This window comes from Pseudopipra pipra, chromosome 1, assembly GCF_036250125.1.
Source record: "Pseudopipra pipra isolate bDixPip1 chromosome 1, bDixPip1.hap1, whole genome shotgun sequence".
Classification (NCBI taxonomy): Eukaryota; Metazoa; Chordata; class Aves; order Passeriformes; family Pipridae; genus Pseudopipra; species Pseudopipra pipra.
In genome coordinates this window covers 89,390,928-89,417,210 of record NC_087549.1, presented here as the reverse complement: position 1 = coordinate 89,417,210, position 26,283 = coordinate 89,390,928, and the positions used below count along the sequence as shown (strand labels likewise).

Below are 26,283 nucleotides of genomic sequence, written 5' to 3'. Positions count from 1 at the left end.
AGTTTTTCCCAGGAGTTTTACTGGTACTGCAACAGATGTTATTTCATGTGATGCCCAGAGTTGCCTAATTTAGTTTACTGTTCCCATCTCTTCCAGTCCAGATTCTTACCCCAAGTTTTTGATGGAAAATTGAAGTCCATTTAGAGGGAGACTGAAAAAAACCATCAAAAAGATACTTGTTCCTCTACACCATGCTCATGCGAACAGCACCACAGGTTGCTTACACTGTGAAAACATGTTTTTCTACAACACCAAGTCCATCTTCCTTGCAAGCAACGGAGGGATGGAAGGCTCGTGTACTCTGTATGTTTTATGGACCCAGAATTAGCCAAGAACTGCCTGAAAAATAACCAGTAAAATCTTTCCTTCAATCAGCTTCAAAGAGGTTTAGCATATTTGTGCAGTATACAAATGAGAGGTCTTTTATACACAATTTAATATACAAAGCAAGAGAAATACAGGTTTCATACAGTGACAGTCATATTTACACTCTTAAGAAGGCTGGCTATTCTGCCAGGGAAAGTTGTCAGCTGCAGAAAAAAGGACAACACTTCCTCATCTAAAAGACAATGAACAACTGTGGGGTTTTTTACTTCTGGCCATTATCAGTTTTCTCAGCTGTATTTATCTAAACTCTGTTTGCCATCAGAGGCTTATAATGCATAGTAGCACACCAATATAAGTAGATGCAAGAGTCACACCTTAGACAGTGCAGAGTTCAAGGATTTCACCTTCATCCATTGTTTTTATTGATAGTTCTGATGAACTAGACCAGTCAGAAGTAGAAACTTTAACCTTCCATTAGTAATGGAAAATCACCAGCATGGTAATCCATAAAGAGGGCAAAACAATCCAGGGAAGAGCCACTGCTGTTTTTCTCTAATGCTTTCACTCTTCTCTCCAGTGCTGTAAGAGGGAATCTCTGAGCTTACAAACTCACTTGCCCTGTGCCTGGCTCTCTTCCAGATGGGGAAGCACATGAATACAGCAGCTGGAGACATGAGAAGACTCTGGACAAAGAAAAGAGGATAAATAGAAAATGTTTAAACTCCTTTTTTTTTACAGCTTGAAGAAATCTCTTGCTAAGGGCCTGAAGCCAGAGACTGCAGAACTTTTAAGGGCCCCTTTTGTATCATTCTCAGCCCAGAATATTTATCCTCTGTCTTTTTCACAGAACACAGGAGGGAGAGGATTTTGCTGCTAGAACAAGGAACCTTACCAAAGGTTCTGCTGTGATTAGGACAAACTCTTCCTTTAGGCCAGGGCAGTGTTGTTCTCAATACCACCTACAGACAACACACAAAGCTGCCTTCCTGCTGTGTCTGCTTGGCATTGCTGCTCCCTGCATTTGTTCCTGCACCTTCAAGGGCAGCTGCTAGCCTCTGGAAACCACCTTTCTCTTTGAAAATCATGGACATCATCATCATCATCTGGTTGTTAAAAAAAGGTGCACTAACTGTTTCCCTGGAAAGTCCAAAAGTTCCTTATTGCTCTCTGATAAGTATCTGACAATTATTAATAAGTGTCTTGCAACAACCCAGGGAAAGGATGTAGCACTTCCCTGTCCTCAAGGGCTTAGAAGGACAGGCATGCCTAGACCAATGCCACACTAAGCAAATGCTGAGTATCTAGCCCTTGTTGGAGGGTCTAAAGACACGTGTTTCTGACAGGGTTTTTTTCCCTGCCTCTCCACAAGTTAGGTGGGGGCCGTTTTGAAGCAGGCAAACATGCAACTGTGGCTTTGAGGTGTTTCTGAAGACCCCTTCCCAGTGCCACTCAAGAAGGTGCTTTGAAAATCTAGAGTTAAGCTATGGGATGCACTGTTTGGTGCAGCACATGAGGACACACCTAGGAGCTTAGCCTACTTTATTTCTCTGTCATATTGCAAAGAATATAGGATCCCTCTGTTTTTTCAAGCCTCACACCTTCTACAGCCCCAGTTTACCCTCCATGACTACTCACTCAGGAGAGCAGCAGGGCAGGGCGGGTTCAGCAGCTTTCCCGCAAGCTGTGGGAACAGGGAACAATGCAGGAGTTTAGACCTATGTCAGAGCTTTTGACCACAGAAGTCCTCCAAGCCCTCAACCAACACATAAACAGCTAACAACAATAACAAAACCATCCTTAAGCACATTAAAGCAAATTAAGAAGGATAATATCTAAGCTAGTGTCAAGCTATCCAAAGTGGAGAGCAAAACAAATGGATTGGCTCTTGGGGGTTTGTCCCATGTGTAGTCAGAAGAACTGATATCCTATTCTATTATGTTGTGAACATGTTGAATCTAAAAAAACAATAAATGTTATCAGAAAATTCTTCATCTCCCTGTGTAAGGGCTGATAAGAAATACTGTGTGATATTTGCTATCACTGCTTTTGTACAAGTCTTTTAGCAAAGACAATAACAGGAGGAGGAAGTCAAATTCAGTCCATTTTGTTTAGATTAAATTTAATAATCACAGTCCACTTTGTTTAGATACTACTTAATAATTGCTACAATTTCATGCAATGAAGTCCACAAATTCATTGTCTCATCAGGTTTGTAGATTGTCTGTAAACAGCTGAAAAGAATAATAAATATGAGTTCTTAATTCAGAAAGATTTCCCTAAAAATTTCTCACAGGAATTTTCGAGCTATATATTCTTTGTGATCACATTGCTGTGAATAGTCAGTATTCAAAGTACAAAGCAGACTGTTTAAGTCTGAATGGCCTGATGAATCACATGAAATTATTTCTGAAAAAACTTTGTTTATACATCTCAGCTGCACATCACAAAGGAAAGCCACATTAAGAATAGAAGGTCATAACAGTTATATAAAAATTACAAAGATAAAAAATAATAAAATAGTCACAGAACACTTTTCAGTAAAAAAAATACTGCTAAGTTGACTGATTATAGACATCAAATCAATATATGCTACAATAGAAACCAGTATCAATGGACTACCTCCTAAAACAGTCTTGCATGTATGACCAGTCCCAGCAACTAATGTATTTTCCAGTACTTAAGACACACTAGTGTAGAAGACGTGTCTCTTCTCAGAAAGGGAAATGAGAGAAACTTGGTACCAACTGCATTCCCTGCTGCTGGGGGTCAGACGGCTCTGGCTGCTGCATCTAATATTGTTTCTCTGTTCTGGCAGGGCCGGGCACGGTGGTGACAGCAGACCATGAAGCAGGAGTAGAAGAGGGTCTATAAAATACATTTGAATCTGAAGTTCCTCTTGTCCTTTCAATTTCAGGAAGGAAAAAATTTGTCAATAAATCTGTGCCTTTGAAGGCATTTTATTGCATGCCTAAATGCAAGCCTGTGCTAATAGGACATTATTTGGCTTACAAAGCTGAGGACTTGCAAGTTAAGAAATGCCAATAGGAGGACTGCCTTTGCAATCTGAGACATCTCCTCTTACGTATGCAGCCATGTACACATCTCAGTATGAGGCTGCTCACAGCTCTAATTCTCCAAGGCTTATCGGAGATACAGGATATCTCGCATGTTGCCTCTGTCCTTCAACATACAAGGCCAGCAGTGCGAACCACACTTTCCTAAATGATGGCAAAGGCATGGAGTAAGTCCTAGCCAAGAAAAAGCTCATAGGTAGATGGAATAATTTTCATTAACTCAATTAGGATAGTTAGAAAAAGGAAAAAAAACTTACAGGCAGACAAGTGCTTTTATGGGTCAGAAACAGAAATAGCAAATTCCCAAATAAAGCTGCAGGCATTTGCTCTGCAAAAAAATCCCAAACAACCAAAAAAACCCTCTCTTCAACTCTGGGATCTGAGCTCCATGGAGGCAATGACTTCTCAGCTGATGATGCAAATCTCTGTAGATGGTTACTTGCTTGTTGCAGAGGTAGAGACCTACTTTCCCCCAAGTTATGCTGCATGTCTTGGAGGGGCCCTTCCTCCATGGCAACCACTGACTGTGTCTGCAGGGGTAGAGCAGGCTCCCCAGCTACTCTGTGTGGACGAATACTTATGGCATGAGCACAAGGTAGGAATTAACCCCTCTGCACCCATGACAAGCCAGGGCAGCTCCACCAACCAGCACAAAAACAGCAAACCCCACATGGCAGATTATATCCACCCAGGTTTGGGTCTCGAGGTCCCTCCCGACCTAAATCACCTGCAGCCAGCCTGAGGCATCACTGTGCTCCAGCTGCCCATCCGCATTTTGGCACTTGCTCTCGCAGATCTGTCTTCCAAGAAAACTTATTTTTCTTGTGTGTTTCTTCATGATGTTGGCTGAAAGGTCTAAGGATTGCTGCATTAAGGAAAGAAAACAACAGATAAATGGAATGGATAAATAGGAACATTAAGAAAGGAGCAGGTCAGGTACACCAAGATTCCAAGTGCCTGTTAGCAATTTGGGCTGCCTCTTTCATTTAGCAAAGCAGGCACCAAGAGCTGGAGATCGTAGGTGAATTATCAGGTATTTAATGGACGGTAAGGGGAGGGCAGTGGCTGGCTTGCCTTTCTGATATTTTTCCTGAAGTTGAAATATCCAAATAGTAATTCTTTTCTCCTTATCTATTCCTTACAACTTCTTATAAGTATGTATGCTTGCAAGTCACCTCAGGTTAGCTTTGTCAGAATAACAACAGATAGATCATTCTACATACCCAGGTTTTGGCTTTTCCAAATTCCCCTGAATGCTGAAAGCTCTTAAGTTGACATGTTTTTCTCCGTGTGATTCTCCTGGTATGGCTTTGTGGTGGCCTGATGTCATACCTAACCACAAAAGACCATGATCTAACATACCATAACTGTTAAAAAAATACAGTGTCTGACACATTGGTTTCTTAAGCTCACAGGGAAAATATTTATGCCATAAAACTTCTTAGCTTTTCAAAAAGAAGGGCCCTGAAAGATGACATTTATAATACCATATGGTATATTTTGGGAGTAGGAACATTATATGGGTGAGTTTGCTTTTTTTTATTATTATTATTATTATTTTGAGTAAACAGAATACTTGGTACTTCTGTAGAATATGGAAAACATTCTACAGACATGAAAGAATGTTCCTTTTAACGTCCAGGTCTCTTTCATACCACAAGGGCAGTTCAGCAGTTTGGCATTGCTGGAGCAGTATAAAGCAGCCTCTGGGTGAGAATCTGGTTCAGGCAGCAGGGAATTGCAATTTAAAAAGTCATTCATTTGCAGACTTGAATTGAAGAAAAGACTTGTAGGAAACAATATGCAATTCATCTTTTGCAAAATGCTGTTGGTGAGAGTAAGGCAGTAGAAGGCATTTTCAGGACATTGTGTATAGGTAGAAGACTGTGAAGGGACAAAAGTATAAAAAAAAAGACAAACCTTTCAAGACACAGACTTCAGCAGTGCCACTAATCGCTGTTTTGTTTCCAGCAACTGAGATTCTGTGTCTTTTTACAAACATGCCATTTGTGTTTTGAGCTAAATGGCTGAAGGGCTGAAATTCAGCCCTTTTTCTGAAGGCTTGTGGCCTGTAAAGCTTTCCACCTTTTTTATTTTTAATTTCCTTTTCCCCCTTTGCTCAGCTATGGCTTCATTCCCACAGTTAACTAAGCTGGAAGCTTCCAGCTTGGAAGCTGGCAGCCTCCAAGAGGCAGGGTAAGGGCTGGAATTTCCTAGGTCACAAGTAGGACTCCAGCCTTCTCTGAAGCATGGGGCATTCCCTCCAAGCAGGAAAGATGCTTACAGCTGCTTTCTGATCTTCAAGACAAGTTTAATGATGTCACTGTCTAAATTAATTAATACTGTAGACCAAGAAATGCAATCACTGCTACCACTGGTGATCTTCAATGCATGCATTTCTATTTCCCCCTCCTCACAGCAAGGCGAGGAAAGTGTGCTGTTCATTTCTCTCCTCAGTGACATCTCAGAGACTTTACCTTCATGATGGTCCTGCAGCTGGTTGTGGCATCTCAATGATCCCAAATCAGAGCTGAAGGCATGGAGGCAGTGGAGGTTTCTCCCCAGGGTGCAGGCATTCCAAGTGACCCCTCACTCTGGTCTGACCTTGGGCTTCACACCTGGGCTGACGCAAACATAAATTTGGACCAGAGCTGAATGTTTTGGGGCAGCTCCAGTGCCCCCAGGGGGCACTGAGCTCTGCCTCAGATCCGGTAGGCAGAGCTGGGGCTGCAAAAGCTGGGAAATCAAGCTAAAAATAGGTGTTTCAGTATAAGTCTGTTTTTCAGCTCTGTTTTGCTGCCTTAAATGCTAGAAATGTGGGCAAGTGGTTTTTGGTACCAAGAGCCGCCTTTTCATTTTAAAAGAATGTCCCCACCAACCACATCCCCATGTAAGGAAAAAGCAGCAACTTACTGGTAAAGCTGTTAAGTGGGAAGGCAGAATTACATTCTCTGTTAAACCTTACCGTCATTTAAGTGAAGCTTCGATGGTTTCAAGAGCTCCTTACCGGGCACGCCGTGTGCACAGAGTGCTGCACAAAACCCTCTTGCTCCTCTGAGGGCTGCCAAGAAACAGGAGGCTTGCCAGGCTGCCAGGCAAAGTCTCTACTCCCTGCTGCATCATGGTTGTTTAGGTCTGTGTGTCTACCTAAATCAGAGAAAGCATGGGATGAAATACTTCTTCATTAAGGCTGCAGCTGGGGTCTTGCATTCTGATTTATTGACTAGTCTGGTATAACTGACATTTTGCATTTATTATTTTTGGACTGAAGGAGAAATGTCCCCCTGATAAAATGAATGCATGGAGAGCATTATAGAAAGAGGTGAAAAGTTTCTCTTACCTTGTACAGAAAGTGTGCCATATGCAGCTCAATATGTCAGCCAAGGGAAGGGATACACTCATAAACTGTTACCGAAACTTTAAGGCTCACAGGAGTGCAAGGCAGTCACTGCTGGGTATTTGGATGAAAAAAATATTGATTATTATCCATATATTATATGTCCTGAAAATAGGAAAAGGGTGGAATTTGTTTTATTCTGAAATTCTGGTTTTACAAAGGAACGATTTCAAATTCCAATATCTGGGGAAACAATAAACAAAAGGAAAAGTTCGGGAGATATAAAATCTGGACACAGGATGGCATTTTGGAGCACAGATGCATCTACTGTTAAAAACAAAACCAAATGCTGAACTCTGTAACCCAACCACAGTATCCTGCTGATTCAAGAAGCCCCTCCATTCAAAGAATATAAACTTTGCTATGACAGGAGCTGAGAGCTGTCTTTTATGGAAAGCAGGAAACTTTTCTAAAGGGCCAGTTTATGACCTGGTTGGAGAGCTGGAAATAATTAAGTGTTCTTGTCAAAGGTCAAAGTCATAGGGTTAAATTCCTAGGAACTCAAAACAACCCTCAGTGACTGTGCCAAGACTGATCATTTGGCCCTCTTCTGTCCGCAATGGGCAGGCAGTGAGCAGCCTGGGACAGCAGTGAGCCATGCTTCAGTTATCTGCCCTTTCCCATTCCAAGTCTGACATTTTTAGATTCATCACACGCTCATGGTCTAAAAAAGCGTAGCTGAGGTTAAAAAAATAAAAATAAAATCTGGAAATAAGGATTGCAGCCAAATGACCTATTTATAGCAACACCAAATATGAACTAAATGCCTAATGACAAACAAAGATCCTGATTCATATTCTACTTCTGATGTAACCCTGCTCAATTCGAAGAGGTATTAGACTTTACAGGAAGAATCTGCCTCCAGATGAAAAGAGCAGCACTGGTCTGGCCCTTGGGGAGCTGTCGTGTTCGGCTGTATACATAAAAACTGCAAACAGTCTATATCTGTAGGGATGTTGGTGCTTAAATTTGAAGCTGTGCCTGGTGTTATTACTGAGCAGTGCTCAAAAATATAAAGAGGCAGAAGGGGGAATTCACTCATTGGGTGCTTTTTCATCAAATGATGACTTTAGTCTCTCAGAGAAGCAACAGTCTGTCTCCTCTTGTGAGACTTGGCTCAAACACAATGCAACAATGAACAGCATAAGTTTGTCAACATCCCTAACACAAGCTATAAGCATATCCTGGTGAGATGTATGCAGTGTGACTCCTTCCAGTGCATTCACCAGCCTGAAAGCAGAGAGGCAAGTGGGGGGCTGAGGTAGAGACAACCGATACCTCCTCCACACGCTGCATGCCGGGGGGAGGCACACACTGCCCTCAGAGTTGCTTTTCCCATTGCTTTTCATTCAAAGTCGTTTGCCCTGGCCCCTCCAAAAACTACCTGGCTCTTGCTTTGAGCATCCTTCTAAGGCAAAGAATAGCCCCCAAAACACTTGGAGAGTGTTTCTCTGCTCTAATTTCTGGCAAATTTTCTGTTACAAGCCAAGCAGATTTACCCTGCTACACCAAGAGAGCAGAATTGTAGTTTTATCCCAGTGTTTTAAGCTCGAAATCATCTTCATTCTTCCTGGTGTGAGGGATCAGGTCATTCTCTGTTTGTCCAAGTCCCTTTCTTGATTCAAAGCAAACTATCTGGTTTAAAATTTCTCCATAAAATAAAACTATAAGTCTCAGGCTGGATCTGGAATCAAAACTTGGTAGACATCTTGCTTCACCATGGGATGAACTGAGGTCAAATTACAAATATTTATGAGATTTTGGGATAGTCCAGGGCCTGGCACAGTGGGATAAGTCAGTCTCTACTGCAGATGGCCCTTCTGCCTGTGTCTCTGCCAGTTCACAAGCAATCCTGCTCCATCAATTCATACTCATTCATCCTTCTCCTTCCTCCCTGTTCAAATTTCTAAACCTGAAGAGTGACTGAGACCACGTGGTGACCTTCTGCACTGACTCTTCTGTCTTTTGTGAATCTAAATTGATTTTCCTTGCATGGGAACATCCAGGATCTACCCTTTGACCTTCAGCCTGAGGTTGTGTATTAGCAGTAAGAGAGAATGTGAAAGCAGCATTTGACTGTCAGCATTGGCAAGAAATATGAGCCACCCTCTACCAGAAAACAGTCTGTTTCTGTCCAGTGCCTGGAAATATGGGAATTGCCAGACTTGCTTAGAAACAAGGGTCAATATCCTGTCTCTGATGCTAGCCAGCACCAGATGCTTGAGAGAAAGGTCTGAGAAGCCTGTAGCTTGCAGATATGGGATAATCCCATTCTTATCTCCCTGCTTTGGAGAACAGTATAGCACGCAGGAGCACAAATACAGACACTGCATGCCTCAGAGAGGTCTCTTTCTGGGAATATTGCAGTATTCTGTGTCACATCAAGCATTGTTAAATACCCAGTACTATAGCATGCAACAGACCACAAAGAAGGGAATGAATAAGACAAGGGATGACGAAGGTTCAAGAACTGTATTTAGCTCTTGGGTTACTATAATCGGTGTGCAGCCAACAGCTCAGCTGAAAACGAACATAAAAACAACCCTGTTCACCAGTCTAGAGCTGGCTGTCCAGACAGGAGCTAAAATACCCTTTCGACAGAAGAACAAAGTTACCGAAAGAAATTGCCAACCCTCCACCCGTATTCTATATATGGGCACATTTTATAATCTGGGCATATTCTTGATCATGATTTATGGTCCCTTTTCCATGCTTCTAGGGTCAACTGTTAGGCTTCCTGATTCCTTTAGGCAAGCAGTCAATGATCTTCAGGTTTCTAAGGTGTGTTCAGCTTGTATTAATGCTCCTCCCAGTCCCTACCTACTGGAAGGTAGATGAAGTGGGGCCACACTTAGCTTGGATATGTTTCTACACTGCCCTGAACAGATTACCTTTTCTATTTATGATTTTATAATGTTTTTTCATAACAACACTGATCCACAGGGAGAAAGAGCCTTTCTTTGTGTAAAGCAGAAGCTGGGGATTTGATGTGTGGTTTTTCAGGGATTCTGCAAAGCTACTGGAACAGCCACTGTGGATTTCCTGGCCCGATTATTTCTCTGTTTTGAGTATACCTGCTGTTACGTAAATTAGATGATTATGAAAACACTACACTGTTCATTACCCACAGCTCAAATGAGAGGGGGAGAAGGAAGTTTGTGTTGACCTGTGAGAGAATTTTGTTATTGATACCGTTGAGGAAAACAGAGATCTCAGCACACTTTGCTTGTTTAATTAGTGTCTGTTTCTAAGACTCAGATGTCCCACAGAACTCCTTCTGTACCAGTAATTAAAACACATAAAATTGTAGAGAGTTATAAGATGATAATCCACATTATCTGATACTGCTGCTATTTGATAGCTCTTCAAACAAAGTACAAAGAAACCTTGATCTTCCTAATGTGCTTTACTCACAAAGAGGCCCAACACAAAGGGACATATAACTCTCCCTTCTAAAATCAGTGGGCATAAAAAATAGGATTGCAATTTCTTGGCCAAAAAAAAGTGTTTCCTTGGTATTAGCAGAGTAAGCTATTTTTAGTGTTGTTCTGAAGTCTTTGAGAGGGGCCCCTCTGAATCAGTTCAAAACACAAAGTCCTCCTCCCTAATCTGGAGAATATTGTACTCCCTTTTCTCTTGCAATGTAGGTTGTTGAACAGCAAAAGAATAACCTCATGGGCTGGTTTTCCTGGAAAGGTTCCTTAAATAAAAGCTCCCTCTGCCCTCCCTCATCCTTTGCAGACGCAGTTACATCCAGGGTTTACCACCTTCTCTGCAAGCAAAGGAGAGCCCTGCAGGGAGAGCCAGGGCTGAGCTCCAGGGTTAACTCTCTCTCAGGACTGCTGGCTGTGAGTCACACTTCATCCTCAGTCCCCAGCAGGCAAAATTTCTTCTCTCTTTCTCTTTATACTCTTCCTCATCCTTTCTACAAGGGCAGATGATCAATATACCTGCTTTTTTTCAGGCAGGGCATTGTTTAAGAGAAACAGTACATTGCCTAGATACTGCTAGTGCCATATGGGAAACCATGCAAAAGCTGATCTGATATAAATTCATTCTGCTATCTCAAGTTGGTTAAAAATTGTTGATGGATACCCCTTGCCTTGGCAAGATTAATGCCAGAACAGACCTTGCATGTTTTGGCTGAATGAGCAGGGCCTGGCCTACCCATCACATCCAAATGTCACTGTGTGTCATTCCCTGATGGGGAGCAACTACCTACTGATGAGTGACTGCTCCATATAGTCTTGCAACAACAAGCCATGATGCTGGGTGGTCCAGGGTCCTGGCAGGTTTGGCAGTGCCATCCACCACTGCACCTCTGCACAGCAACTACAAGAGGGGAACACATGATTCCCACTTGTCAGATGTTTGCTGGCCTACCAAGCAGAAAACCCTTCTTTCACACCAAGCTGTGGCTTAGTGTTTCAGCCAACTGTTCCCCATTAGGTAGAGACAGACCCCTTTACATGGGATCCTGAGGACACTCGAACGTTTAACTCCAGGCTGCCCCCCAGGGTGTACTTCGAGTCCGATGTGTATTGCCCTGCAATACCAGTGCTCAATACAAGCCTTAGTTTACGATCAAGAAATCTCTCCTGATGTCTTGGTCCATCTTGCCTTCCCTGGGGAACACAGTCCAGCGCTGGTCCCTCATCCTTCTCTGCTAGAAAGGCCAAGCCTCACTCTTTCAGAGGCTGTTTCCTGAGCAGCCTCACAAAGCTGTTTGGCAGCGGCTGCACTGGAACTGATACCCCTGAGCTTGGTGGGACAGGCCTGGGCTTTCCAAAGAGAGCAACTGCAGGATGTAACAGGAGAAGTTAGGGGACCTCACAGGCTCAGAGCCAGCACAGTGCCAGCTCTGAGGATGCTGTTCCATGAGGTCGATTCCTGTAGCTGTTAAAGAATAAATTGCTATATAAAGTCATGTTGCAGTCAAGCAGAGCTTCAGGAACATGATGGTCACCAGAGAGCTGTTGAGTCCTGGTAGCTACTTGCTTGCTGTTTCAAAACACTGCCAAGGTTTTAAAAGCTTACAAGGAAAATACATCCCCCCCACAAGCCCCTGCTGGGTCTGAGGCTGCATCAGGTCCCTGATCCTCCTGCTGTGCATCCTTCTCCTCCGTCGCCCACTCTTTGAGCTGAAACAAAACCTTTTGCCACTGCAAATGGTTACCCATGGAAAAATCAGGGGTTTGGTTAAATAAAATTCTCCATTATGAACATCTGATAGAGAGTAAAATGTTACCATTTGAGGAAAAAAAAGCATCATATGCTCCCAAACTCAAAAAAATGTAGTCAAAATACTGCAGGTTTTGATAAGCTGCCTGATTCAGTGTTTTCCATGCAAAATGTAAAAAGAAGTAGTAATGTCTGTTTTAGAAGGACCCTCCACTTTCCTATTTTCTTATCAAATATTCAGGATCATACCCCTGTTTTACTGTTAGCAGGGAAACAAAGTTTTTGTAGGTTGATCAGAAACAGCTTTTTTTCTGCTTGTACATTCATGGTAAATTATACTTCGAAGAAAAAGAAGGATATATGATTGTGGAATTTTTTTTTTTTCACCTGGAAAAAAATAGAAATAACTGCTTTGTTCTGATCTTGTAATAAGTCTTTTTCCCTGGAGACTGCAGGAAGAATTTCCTGTACTTTTCAATTAGCAATGCTCTGCTCTGCTTGATGCCCTTCTGTGGTGCTCCATTCTCAGAGGCCACATTTGCCCATGTGCCAAAGCCATGTCCTTCTACCTTCTAGTTTCTTCACTAACTTCACAGAGCTGTAAGAATTAGGTGGCATAATGGAAAGAGGGGGTATAGGCCTTAGTCCTGTAAAGTTTTCTTTTAGCAAGTTGACTGTCTTTCATGCTAAAGAGATGAGGTGAAATGGTTCTCTTAAGTTCAGAAGAATATCCTCTGAAGAATATCACTCCATCTGTGCTTCCCCATCCATCTCTTTTTACCCCTTCATCTTTCTCCCTGACAACTCAGTCCTGATCTAAGGATAGTATTAACTTTAGTACAAGTTAAAGAATAACTGTTCTTTTTGTTATCTGTGCAGTTTGCAGACTCTCAGTTGATTTTAGTTGATTTCTAGCTTTTACTAAGCCTGGAAGTTCTTAAATTACAGAAAAAACATATATGAAAACTGCAGTGCAAACTGCAGTGCTCTGTTCTAAACAAAGCCCAAACATATTGTCCTCATTTCTTTACAGCATCACAGTGATAATACTGAAGCTATTGCCAAACTATAACTTTACAACAAAGAACAGCCATTATTAGCAGTACCCCACTGTGCTTTTTGGGAATGGGAGGTATGAACACCCTTCACATGAACATAAAATGTGAATAATGAAGATATCTGCAGGTATGTGCTCTCAAAAGAAAAGCATGGGTCCAAAAGCACTGCACATAACTTTTATCCCTGAAAGTGATTAAATGCAGATGGCTACCAGGAAAGCTGGGTTTTGCAATAGCAGTCATATAGGATCCTTCAGACTATTTGGCAAGTAATTTAAGTTAGGAAAGCTATTTGCAGAATGTGACCTCTGGAATGTAGTTATTCCAGGAAGATGTAACGTATTATCAGAGAGCGAATTCCAGGGCTGAGTTATTTCTGGTAACAGCTGAACGATGACAAAAATATTTACAACTAACTTATAAAACAAAAACATTCAAATATTTGTCAAGGAGTTTATTTACAATGAAAAATTTCTGCAGATCTCATTAGTTTCTACTTTGGAGAGAAATAAATGGACAGAGACTTTGGAAATGATCCTATATGTTCATTTACAAGATACATACAACTCCCATTAATTTTAAGCAACAGGGCAATAAACAGCAAAGACTAACAAGACACGCAACCCACAAACTGCTCCAAGTGCCCTCGCACATACTTCAGCCTTTCACAGAAGTTCTCCATTTCTTCACAGCTGGTCTCCATATGAACCAAGCTCAGTCTCAAGGCAGATTTTTACCCTTGTCCAAATAAACCCAAAGCAAAGGTAAGTCAGAACAATGGCCCTCTGCAGCTCTTTGCACAGGAGCACAGACCCGTGCAAGCACAAGGTACTAGAAACATGAGGGAAGATCTTAAATACTTCCTCTGTAAAACTGCCCACCAACTAAAAAGCTTTTGTTCTCACCACCAGATATTGTAAACCCTGCTGCAAATGGGGACACAAGATTGGAAAGGATTTTACAGCCCCAGGTCATACACTGCCTTTCCATCTGCACCTTCAAATGAAGTTTGTTTTTATCACACTAATACTCCCTGCTCTTGTGGGTAGAGGTCTCCTTTCAAGGCTGGCATGAGCTTCATTTATTCTTCTGTCAGAGTTCCCCTTTAGCTTAAACAGCTCTCTTCTTTTCCTGGTATGTATAGATAGCAATCGTATCCCCTTGAAGCTTTTGTTTTCCAAAGCTAAACAAACCAGCAGACATTTTAATACCTTTCCCTAACAAAGAAACAACCCCTAATCATCTACATAATGAACCTAATGACCTGTCTCTGCATCTGTCCCTGAATTTATTTTGCTTGGAAGTTAGTGCCTGGATTTCTAGATGATATCTTGTTGGTGCTTTACAAGATAGCATCAATATTTCTATTCCCCACCTGGCAATTTATTTCCCTTTCTTTAATGGCAGGTCATGTCAGTGACCTAGGATGATCTTGTGATCAATTAGTACACGAGTAGTACCCTCATATCTTTCCTTCCCCTGTGTACAAAAAGCAAGTATGCAGACTGCACAAGTCACACTCAGGCTGACACATCAATTCCTTCCTCTGAAGCTCCTCTTGCCCCCTACACCAGTCTTGCCCCAGAAATGCAGCTTTGGGGGGATGAAGGATATTTCACCTAAAACAAATTTTTGCCTCTGAACACCTCCCACTTGTCAACAACCCACAGACCTTCACGCGTGCCACATCTACATCTTTCCCATTTTCTCTTCCCTGTACACTACTGTCTGACACTTCTCCTCAAAAAGGCCTCCCAACCACACTGCTCACCCCCATCCTGTCAGAACAATGTACACCCATGTCAGCCTGTGCACTGCTCAGTTATCCTTGGAGTAAAGTTTGCTACTCTCTCAGGGCCAGCCTTGGCTGTTTTAAAAGTACAAGTGCTTTACTCCCAGATAGTATCTGCTGCTCTGCCCTCATCCTACTAGACTAAAAAATACTGGAACAATATAATAAGCTCTTGCTCAAACAATGCCAGTTACGTACTTCATTATTTTATAGAGAACATTTTGCAGTAGCTAGTCCTTGGGTTTTACATTATTTACTTAAGAGTGTGTTGAGCAATCTAACCTTAGCATAGACAAACAAAGTATCTCAGTGAAATTTTAGTGCAATAATCTACGTGTCCTGAGAGAAAGTCATGTCTCAGAAGCTCTCAGTTAGAAAGCAGTAAAAAAAAGGGAATTTTAAGTGCAGCTGACTATAAATTATGAAGCTAATCCCAGTCTTTCATTTCATAGTAACTTATTTCTATTATTTCTTTTGACTGCAAGCATCCCAGAGGTGGGAGGTGAATCAGGACCCTGAGGACAACTGAATTGGATCTATCAGGCCAGTTGCAATGGGCTCAGATTGCCCCATACTTTCCCTTCCCACTGATCCCAAACCCATCTCATTTGCGAGACACAGCAGCTGCTGTTCTGCTGCTTCAAGAAAACTGCTCTTATGTTTAATTCACCCTGGCACTGAGGTGCATAAGAAAGGATTCAATTTACCCTTTCATAACCCAGCTGCATGTCATGCAACACAACTACATAGACCATGCCCAGAATCTGCCTCTTGGAAACGTATTTTCAGTTTTGTAAAACACAGCCAGAAGTCACTGTGGTCTTTTCCCTCAGAGCCACCACTTTAGTCAGCATCCAAACTGACAGAAGTCTGAGATATTCTCTTTCCACTGGGTGAAAAACATATCAAATGCTTTGTGCTACAGCCTTCCTGGCAAGACACAAAACTCTTTAAATCATACCCATTTTCAGACTGCGATGTCAAACCAGATGTGGGACCAGATTTACTGTAAAAGGCTCCTTCTGGGCCATGAATCTTCCAGCAAATCTCTAATGCTCTGAGCACAATTTTGAGCAATTATAGCCTCACTTGTAAGCTCAATGAGACTTATAATTTCACATAATTTTGACGTGAGCCCAGTTGAAATTTAGTGGATGGTCTTACTTTTGGTATCTGCCAAGGCTTCGAATCAGCTTCAAACCCTCAGCAAAGAAATTAATTCAGTACATTGAAATGAGAGGGAGACACTTTGTACCTGGTTTCGATATTTCTATGTTTGGGATACTGTTAATGTAGATTGTTGTACCAATTAAATAGAAAAAGGCTTTCTAAAGTGTTTAGCAGAGTCAGACCCAAATCCCTGAAGAACAGAACTGTCTGAAATACAATTTTTTCTGGAAAACTAAAGGACGCTGTCCCAAAGAGCTCACTGATACACACTGATGCGAATGCAGACACCCACAGAGTAATTCCTATTTTTTAGGACCAAGTCTCACTAGTTCCTTCTTCTTTATTGCCATCATTTTTCCAAGGTATGTACTGGGGATCACTATAAGTGTATCCATCTAATTTAAGGGCCAGGGGGAGAGGAAGCAGTTTTTAATGATGATGAAAAAAATATAAACCAAAAGTCAATCCTGACACAAAGAGACTCTGCAGTTTATATTGCCAAGGAGAAGAGGAGAAAGAAGGTATTAAAAGGGTGACAGAATTTCTTATCAGAGATCACACTCCACAGCAGAGCTGGGAAAAGAGCCTCAAGCTTTTTGGCTTTCAGTCCACTGCCTTAACCTGCTATACCACTTTTGTGAACCCCTACCTTATAGTGGGGTGGCACATCCATCTCTCCCTGAGTTTTTAACCTGCTTGCACACTTCATCACTTTATGGTCAATTTATGTCTAAGCAAAGCCCTTAGGGGAAAATGCGAACAAGCCACAACCAGAGACTTGCTCTGTTAAGCTTAATTAGCTAAGCTGTGCTCCAGGAGCAGCTCATGGTCTGTAGACCCGGGCTCAGAGGGGCGTGGGGCTAAACAGCGTTGCCTGTCCTGACGGCCACGTTCCAGAGGTAGTGAAAACAGGAAAGGAGCAATTACAGGAGTCCTTGAACCTGCTGTGTCATTTTGTGCAATGTCTGTTTCATGTCATGTCTCATGCAACAACTGTGCTACGTAAAAGCAATTTATATAAAACTACTTTTTCCTGAGGAACTGGGGCGCAGATACAGAGACAGCTCTGAGGGCTGAAGCTCAGACAGAACTTGATGAGTTGAAGCATTATGAGGCACTAATTACCTCAAAGGCGGTTATAAACATATGGGGCTGTGAGAAGATGATTCGGCAAGAGGTGTATCAGGGAAAAGAGAAAAAGATGGCCACTGGACTTTGGGAAAAATTATTACAGATGACTATAGCAGGGGTTACAAGCAACTATTTGGGAGAATAAATGGACCTGTTGGATCAGTGTTAAATAGGGAAAGGATTTCTTTTACATGCGGAATACCTCTGGAAACAACTTTGGCCAAGCAACACAAGTAGGCTGTAAGAAAGTAAAAGAATTAACAGACAGCAAAATTTTCAATAGTAAAGCCACTGGTGTTTATACCAGGAATCCCTCTGTGAGGAAAAGGTTCTGCAAGCCAAAACATGGCCGTAGCTGATGCTTGTAATGTGGATGCAGTCTAAAATCAGCTGAAGCTGCCTGAAATGAAGAGTCTGTTTTGTTTTGGTGTTTGAGCAACACCCTGTTGGTGTGTTTACTAACTTGGAAGCCATCAGGAAGGATTGCTAAATGTCTTTTTGGGTCAAGTAGGCCTGGAACTATTATTCAGCAAAAGATTTTGGAGAATAATGGGTTTCATACGTGGAAGAACAAACTGACTTACATGTTCATTTCAAATAATGAGACACACAGCTGGTATCAATCTGGACACAAAGCATCAGTTGGTCCAGCTGAGGAAAATGAGAAGCTGTGAATGGCCTTTGACTTGAAAGAGATGGGAAAACCGAAGTAATTATATTTTTGTGCTCAACACACTGCAGCAAAAGCATTTGGTTATTCTTTTTCATCTGAAGTTAACCTTTCATTTCTGGATGAAAGAGGGTCCTCAGACATGTTTACTTGCATTTGTTATATGTATTATTTGACTAGGTGAGGAGCATCTATCCACATCCCAGCTGGGATTTTGTATCTGAAACTACAGGACAGAGTTTACTAACCTATGATGAGACCTCTGAGGATCAGGCAAATGCTCCACCTCTCCACTGACACAGAAAACAGCAATATTCCAAGTGCAGCGGAGTTGAATATGAAAAGGGTCATAAACGCCTACAAAGAGACAAGTGGGTTTCACCGGTAAGAGGCATCGTTTGTCAATATGTCATAGCTTGCCCTGAGCACTGTGCAGGTTAAGAAAATAATACTTGTACCTCATCAGAATAACAAATCCAGCCTCTTCACGCCTGATGCAGTCTAACTAGCTGGATTTTCTAAGGTTTCCAAATGCCTGAGCACTCTTTCTGCCTTCTAACTGCGCTGTTCTTTTGGAGGTAACACAAACATGCAGCCCTAATACATGGCTGCAAATTCCTGTCTTTGTCAAGGAAGGTTCATTTCTGCAGGAAGCAGACCTTTTGAAAACAGCTCACAGTGGTACTGAGGTGCCTGTAGGCTCTGGTTCACTGGCCAATGAGGAGAAGGTGCAAAAGCAGGAGGGGTCCTTGTTGCTAGAGCCCGGCCCTGCTTCAGCCACAGTGGCCCAGTGCAGCAGGGATCACAACCTAGAAAGCTCAGCTAGTGAGCTCTGTGGCCAGGATGAAGCTGATACAAGTCACTTTGGTACACATGGTCATACCTATAAATGAAGGAGCAGGTACCTTAGCCAGGCTGCTGCCCTCTGGACCATGGCAAGGCAGGCAACATGTTTTTGTGGACCTGAACCTGAACTCCTGACCCTGTCACCTAAAAATGAATTAGCATCCCTGGAGCAGTCATAGAGATAGGACCTCAGCCAGCTTGGATCATGAAGCACAAGGGAAGTACAGTTTTAGGAAGAAGACCAGCATGACCAGCTGCTGGTTATTAGTGAGCACAGAGCTTGGTCTGGGTCCTCCTATCTCTGATACAAAGGTTGGTCTTGGCAAAATGTCTCACAGGCAATATAACAACCATGTTTGCATAGGTGAGCAGCTGATTAGTCTGCAGATGAGAAATAGGTTAGAAGTGTATTATGGGTGGGGAAAGCTCAGACTAACACAGAAAAGCTTTGGATAAAGATAAGGATGTAAACAATGCTTTCTTCATAAGTTGGATGATCAAATTAGCTTTGATCACCTTTGTAACAGAAGAGACCTGAGGACATATTGAGAGGCTTCTTTGTAATTGTGAGGCACACAGAAATTAATAAATTTACCTTTTCTAGTACCTTCCCCCTTGCTTCAGCTAGTACCATACTCTGAAGTCATGTGCACTGAGACTAAGAAGCTGAAGGGCAATGAATGAGCCTTTCTCTTTTGTACCTCTCCTCTTGATAACTCCAGCTTTACTGCTGGCAGCCTGTCAGATCCTGGTGCTTCCCACTTCCCTCCCTTGCCCACCATTTTTGACCTCAGAGGTGTGGCTCATTTTTCCCACTCACTGAGCTTTTTAGATCTTATCTTGACAAACAAATTTGTATAACTTCTTTTTTTACTGTCTCACACCATCACTTTATCACTTTCCAGAAAACCCTCTCTTCCCTTTTCAGTCATGCTCCATCATGCAATGAGAGTTTAGAGACTCCTTGGTACTGATCAATACAGAGAGATCACTTACTCAATATTATTTGAATGAGGGACACTAGTGCCTTTCTCCTGAGTTGTTTAGATTTTCCCCTGCCTTGATCTGACTTTCCAGAGCGACAAAGCTCTTTTTTAGCACTGTAGCTAGGTTAGAAAAATCCTCAGGAATTAGGATTGCCAAGTAAATAACCATAATAAAATGAAATTATTACCCATTATAGCTCCACTAAATCTGGTGACTACAAGACAGTCACAGATGACCACTGAACTGTCCCTGGGGGCTCTCTGATTCAAGGAACACAGCCCAAATATCTGAGAGCTCCTGTCAAAAACAAGGTTTGCCAAGCAGAGAGGAAATAACTAAAACAGGAAGAAAAACATTTGTGGTTTCTCTCTTTTACAAAATAAGAGGGGAGGCAGAGTAAAAATGTACTCCTACAAACAAGCCTTCCCTACAGAGCCAATGGGCAGATGTGGCTTCCTTGGACTACGTTAACCTTAACAAGGACACAAGAAACCTGATGAGAAGGACCAGTGGAGAGCATCAGGAGCAGCATCCCTGGCAAGGTAAGTGTTGCCTGGCAAAACCTCTCCCTTGTGATTGCTGGTGTTTTGGAGAGGTGCTGCTGTCTAACAGCTAAGCCTGAACCTGGAAGCCTATAAGCAGTCTGGTCCCTCTTCATTTAGATATGCAGCGACCTTCTTGATTTTTCTGAACAACCCTACCAATTGATTTGAATTCTGTGCTTGTTAAAGACCATATTAATTGCTGGTTTACTCTCATGGGCTTTTTTTGTTGAAATACTTTTTTTCTGTGTGAACTGACCATTGCAATTTACCTCCTCGGACTACTCGGATCACGTTAAGTTGTTTAATGAAGATGCGTTTAACGAGTAATCAGAGAAGTCTTGCCTCACTTTCAAAAGCAAATAAGGAAGTTGACTGGTAGCCGTGAATTTATTTGCAGAGTTGCCACTCCTGTTTAAGAAGGGGTCAAAACCCACGTACCTGCTGTTTGCCAAGAGGAAATACATTGTAAACTCTTCTGGAGAAAAACCATCCTTATGCATTACCAGACACATCATTAGCTCTTAATTATATCATTGATTGGATTTATCAGTTAGGAAGTTTCGGGGGTTTTTTGTAGCATTGAATTTACAGTAAAATATACTTCAGTCAGTCCTGGAAGCATCAGGATATACCGGTAGTTCTCTAAACAGAGGTTTAATATGTGAGAAAGTTCAAGTATAATGAAAACAGAGCTTTATAGACAAAAGAGATCATTATTTGCAGGTGTAGATTTCACCATAGTCTGCCTCCTGTTTGTTCTGAGGCTTTCTAGCCTACATATTTTTGTGTGGCTGAATTTACATCACAATTTTTTTTCGTTATTTAGGCAATTCATAGTGATGGAGGAATATAACATAATTGCTACTTGCTAGTCTGTGATGCTGCGTGGCATTTGATTTCTGAAGCAAAAAAATCTTTTGGTAAGAAAGCATCTGCACACATTATTTGAATAACGACTACAAAGCTGCGTTAGCAGTACCTGCCCCTCTCTTTCACTTTCTGCAGCTGTTCACAACTGATTTGTGACTGTACAGAGACCGAGCATGAGTACTCAGGAAATACTACATGGTGGCCTGCCCCAGGCAGCCCAGCCTTTTTGACTTACACCATTCAGGGTGTGACAGGATATGACAAAAGGATATGATTTGGATCACACTGTGTACTCTAAGTAGAAAATGCATTGTTCTGCCCTCTTTTGGACTACTTGCAGCAATCATTTCCTGGGCTGAACAACACACTTGCATAAAACTCTTGTAGAGTAAGTAGAGCTAAGCAATTTGCAACAACTTGTGAATTTTTACTGCACCGAACAGTTCTCCCTTGTCCATATTCAGCCAAGAGGACAAGGAAAGGCTGGAGACACGTGTGTAGCAGCCAAACCTCACTAAAAGCATCCCCCAGCAACATCCCTGTAGGTCACTGAAGTCCGTATCCACCAGCTGCAGATAGTACAGCCTTCCCTAAGCCAGGAAATAAGAGAGAGAAAATCCAGCTCAGTGCTGAGGCTTCTTCCTCTGAAGCAACACTGCTTCATAAGATCTGTTAAAAAACTCTTATCTTTACAGGTAAAAGCATCATATAAACAGTGGGCAAAGCTTAACAATGGATGGGCATTGGAGTGTTGTGCTGAGGGTAAGTGTCTGGAACACAAAATTTTTTGTCTGCTTCTCAGGAAAACAAAACAAGGCTGATAATAGCAACTTGTGTTTCACCAGACAAGCCACACTGCCTCTTGGGAAGAGCTTTGACCCTCCTACTAGGAGGGACCAGGGACCCACTGTGGCTGAGAGAGCTAGCCTGCATCCAGATAGCAGAGATAAAGGAACACATGGGGACCAAGCTCTGAATGTGGGTGAGTCACAACACCTCATAGCAGGAGCATTCAAAATTCAGGCCTGTGAAAGATAAAGTGAGAGGACTGCAAGTGGGGAAGGAGGAATCTGATTTTTCAAGAAGGAAGGGAGATGAGGAAGGGTGAAGTAGTTTGGGAAAGGTATGGCATTCTCCATCACATCTGAACAGTTCCCATGAATTCCTTCTGCCAGTGGTCCTGCCTACCCTTTCCCTGAAAGTGAATTTTTATTCTTACCACTACACCATGCATTTTGCTCTGCACAGTTTCCCAAAGAAAGCACAAACTTGAAGGGGCTATTACACAAAACTGTAACTGATTGCTTTTAGCAATCCCCTAAAGCACAACACTATGTATTTAGCCTGTCCTCCTATATCCAAACTTAGGAGTGTTCTCTGCTCCTGGAGAGTTTGCCCCCAGTAATTAAGGTGGGCTAATTGATAATGACAGTTAAGATTCCAGAACTACTCAGAATATCTTTGTAGGTTACGGCTTGTTTTTTTAAAAGCAAGATCACTTTCATTAGCTTTCTCTCACATAAATTTTCTCTTTCAAAGAAAAGCATTCTTCAAGTGCTTTACTATACAAGCTTTGTGGCAGGCATTTTTTCAGAAGTAGCATATTTTAAGCAAATAACGGCATTTTAAAGAGAATTTAAAGTTGTACTTACAAAAATCAAAATTGGAAGCTATTGTTCTTGCCACTCAGTGGAAAAATACTTTGAATGAATCAAACCCTACCCAAGGAGTATGTCATGAATATCAAATGCTTAAAACACTAACAGCATCTAGGGAACTGCCTGAAATGCCAAGACTGTTCTCTGACTGTGAGTGATAAAACAAGGGGTGTAATACATGCCATTACTTGGTTTGGAGCATGTAGTGGGTGTGCTCTGACTCTCAGACATTCTGTCCAAGACTAAATCAACAGTTCTGCTCAATCAGAAATAAAAAAAGAGATCTAAACAGATTCACAGAAGTTTTAGGCAGGTAAATATATTTCAGGGCGAAAATGAATGATCCTCAATTAATCTTTGTGACCCCTGTGATTTAAAACTCAGTGGTTGTATCTATACGACAGGACAAAAAAAGCTGGAAGGGCAATATGCCCCATAATAGATCCACCCGGAATTCTTGTTGGAAAGACTCTCAATATATTGCCTAGACAACTTCCCTGAGGTAAGGAGCAAATAGGGATCAAACCCAGACATATATTTGTGCTCTTCCCTCCACGCAATTACTGATCAAGGTCTTCCTTGTCCTGTATCTGAACTGCACTGGGCTTTTTGCCCAAAAGGGCATCCAAACAAGTGCCTTTTGCTGCATTATGGGTTCCCTGCCCAGGGCAGGGGGGGTGGAACTAGATAATCTTTAAGGTCCCATCCAATCCAAACCCTTCTGTGATTCTCTGATCTTCTAATTGTCTTTCATAAAAAGCCTAATCTTGGTTTCCGGACCTTAGTTGTTGTTATGGAAATGACTGCAACGTCCATGAATTCAACGTGAACAGGGAAAGTTCCAAAAGATTTTGTGGCCTTTAGGGATGCTTAAACCAGAGCTGGTCTAAGTTCTGTGACATTTTGCTCTAAAGTGGTTTGTCAATGTGTTGGCTTTCTCCTGCTGGTTGTCTGACACTAGAGAGGGACCAAAGGGCTCTTCTTAGAAGGTGACAAGTACTAGGGACTGAACACCTGAGGAGAGGTTATTTGTTCATGTGGTCATGGAAAGAATTAAAGAAGGGAAAAGGAATCTTACTTTACAAAATCATCTGAAGTGAAAGAAATTACCTCTATCACGAAGTTTCATGGGTTGAGAGATGCTGCCTTGGCTCGCTGGGCACCAGCATGTCCTTTTTTCACAAGTTTCACATGACATGTTGAGACAGGCAATCATATGATGGTCTGGTGCAGGAACTTGGCCATAGGGGAGTAGGTCACCATGAAGCATTCACATCTCTATCCTCCTCTTTGCTCCTAGGCCTAAGGTAGACAAATCCTCTTGCAACATATTTCACCTCCCTCTAAGTACTAGTTTGTTCCACCAGTGTCATTTTCTATCTGAATAGATGAACTCCTGTTTGCCAATACAGCATCTCTAAATACGTCTGGCAGGACACTTCAGCAGGACTATATTTTGCCTTACATTACTCTTGTATGTCTTTCTGAAAGTAAGACACCCTTATGTAATGATAGCACTGATTGTTTCTACTCTCCTTTGTGATTCAAAGAGGTACAGAAAATATTTTCTTTTTCTAAGCTGCAACCAAACAGACCACTGTTGTTGAAGAAAAAGGGAAGAAAATGTCTATGCAAACTTTTCTACCACAATAATTGGTGTGTTTTGACCCCTGAGACCAGGTTCTGATATCGGTCAAGCAATCTTGTGAGCTGTGCACCCTCAATGCTGGGCTGAATTCTTCAGCATAAATATTCATCAGGGTAAGAAGAACCACTTATGATGAACTATCCCCACACATATTTCCTCTGAGGAGCTGTGCTTCAGAAAGCCCCTCTGAAAATCAAACTTTCTTCTTCCTCTAGAATTAACACTTTGATGTTGAAAGGCAGGAGTAGCAAATGATGCTGTTCCTACAGTAATTAAACTGCAAATTAAAGGTGGCACAGAGCTAGGGCTCCTGTCCCTCCTTGCCCAGACCCCACAGAAACATCCCTCTTAACACAGGATACCTTGATCTGAGGGGAGGGAGGAGATGGAGCAGATTTTACAGACATTTAAGCCTCCATGAAGGTACGCAGTTCATTTTGCAGCCCCGATAAGGATGTGGCCCACTTCAACGGAGATGAGAGAAGGCCTTCTTTTTTGCCTTTAGCGAGACAGACATTCTTCAATTTATTTTATGGCTACAGATGACATAGCTGTCTAGAGGCACTCTGGTGAGGAGAAGTGAGGAGGAGAAGAGCCAATGTGGGAGTGGAGAGCTGCAGCTCTGCCCCTCCATTTGATGTGGTCTCTTTTAAAGGTCACCCACTGGGACCTGACATCAATCAGACTATTTTTGTAAAAATGAAGATTTATATAACACATTTGGGCTATAGCTCTTGGTTCTTTTTTCTTAAATTACTTAAAGAAATATAATAACTTTCACAGGCATATCATAGGAGACTGCCAACATTTCAAACGTTTCCTTGATGTAGGATGATCACAATTGAAAGGAATGTGAATTTTATCCAGCCGTCGGTAAGGTTTTGTTTTCCTTAATCCCTGAAACTAAATCATTGGAGAGTTTTTAGTCTCCAAACTAAATCTTAATTGAGGCTAGTTGTCATTTAGTTTACTGCATAATTCTTATAACCAAAGCACCAAGGCACCTTTGAGGAAGGACTGGGACAGTCCCTGAGACAGGGACCCCCAGCACTTCTCATTAATGTGAGCTGATTATGCAGGAGAGCTCTCCAATACATAGAAAAAAGCAACCAAAGTTTGTTTTCAGTATTAAAGTTCCTTCATTTTTAGTGTTCTCCTACTCAAACCTGTATGCCAGCCAGGATTCCCACAGACTGGAAATAAAACTGGTGGTTTGTGTCCCAGGGGGGCTGCCATTTCGCTTTGTGCTTCATACACTTGGTGCTTTTTTTTTTCCCCTCCAACATGAGAGTTCAGCTTATCTCTCGAGAACTGTACTATAGGAAAACCTTCCATCCCCCATCAAAACTCACTAGTAGTTGGGTTCCACCCAGGTGTCTGCAGAGGTGTTGAAGAAAACAAGTGGTTTAGTTGTATGACTGTGACACTGAAATTAGTAGTCAAGATTCTGACACGGAGGAGAAAATTAGGGATATTTCAGTTCCATTTCTACTGCAATAACTTGGAATACCTCCAAGCACTCTGGCAGCCAAAAGACAACATTTTCCACAGCAAAATAATTTAGGTCCCTTTTCAACAGGAGCAGAGGGCAGCTTCTGTCCCCTTTGCCAGGATCATACACAGATGCAAGGAGATGGGAATGGAAACACCAAGTACAACCAACTGTTCATCTCCCCAGCAGCAATAAATCCATGCCAACACCAATGGAGGGCAAAAGTCCTGCCAAAGGTGGGATTGTGAGAGAAGGAAGAGAATAATCTGTTTGCCATCTCCCTCAGCCTGCTCCCCCCCATTTCCATGACATCCCTCAGGCAACATAAGGGATGGTCTGGAGGCTTTGTTTAATTTGGAGGAAAACCTAGAAGCACTCTCAGTTCTCTGTGACTAGTCTGGGGAAGAACCACTTAAATCGTGATGCCAAGGCTTAGC

At 42.1% G+C, this 26,283-nt stretch overlaps 1 long non-coding RNA gene across 8 annotated transcripts; it reads right to left on the bottom strand.

Moving 5' to 3' along the window:
• Positions 1-725: 725 nt before the first annotated feature.
• LOC135418773 (uncharacterized) lies at positions 726-25,397 on the bottom strand. Of its 8 annotated transcripts, XR_010432660.1 has the most exons (4): positions 6,742-25,395; positions 5,879-6,548; positions 4,625-4,733; positions 726-4,266 (listed from the first exon to the last, which is right to left on the bottom strand). It is a non-coding gene; the product is annotated as an uncharacterized LOC135418773 (long non-coding RNA). The 8 variants fall into 8 exon arrangements; XR_010432661.1 differs by having other exon boundaries at positions 726-1,010; positions 1,963-6,548; positions 6,742-25,397; XR_010432655.1 differs by having other exon boundaries at positions 4,625-6,548; positions 6,742-25,397.
• Between the last annotated feature and the right edge of the window lie 886 nt (positions 25,398-26,283).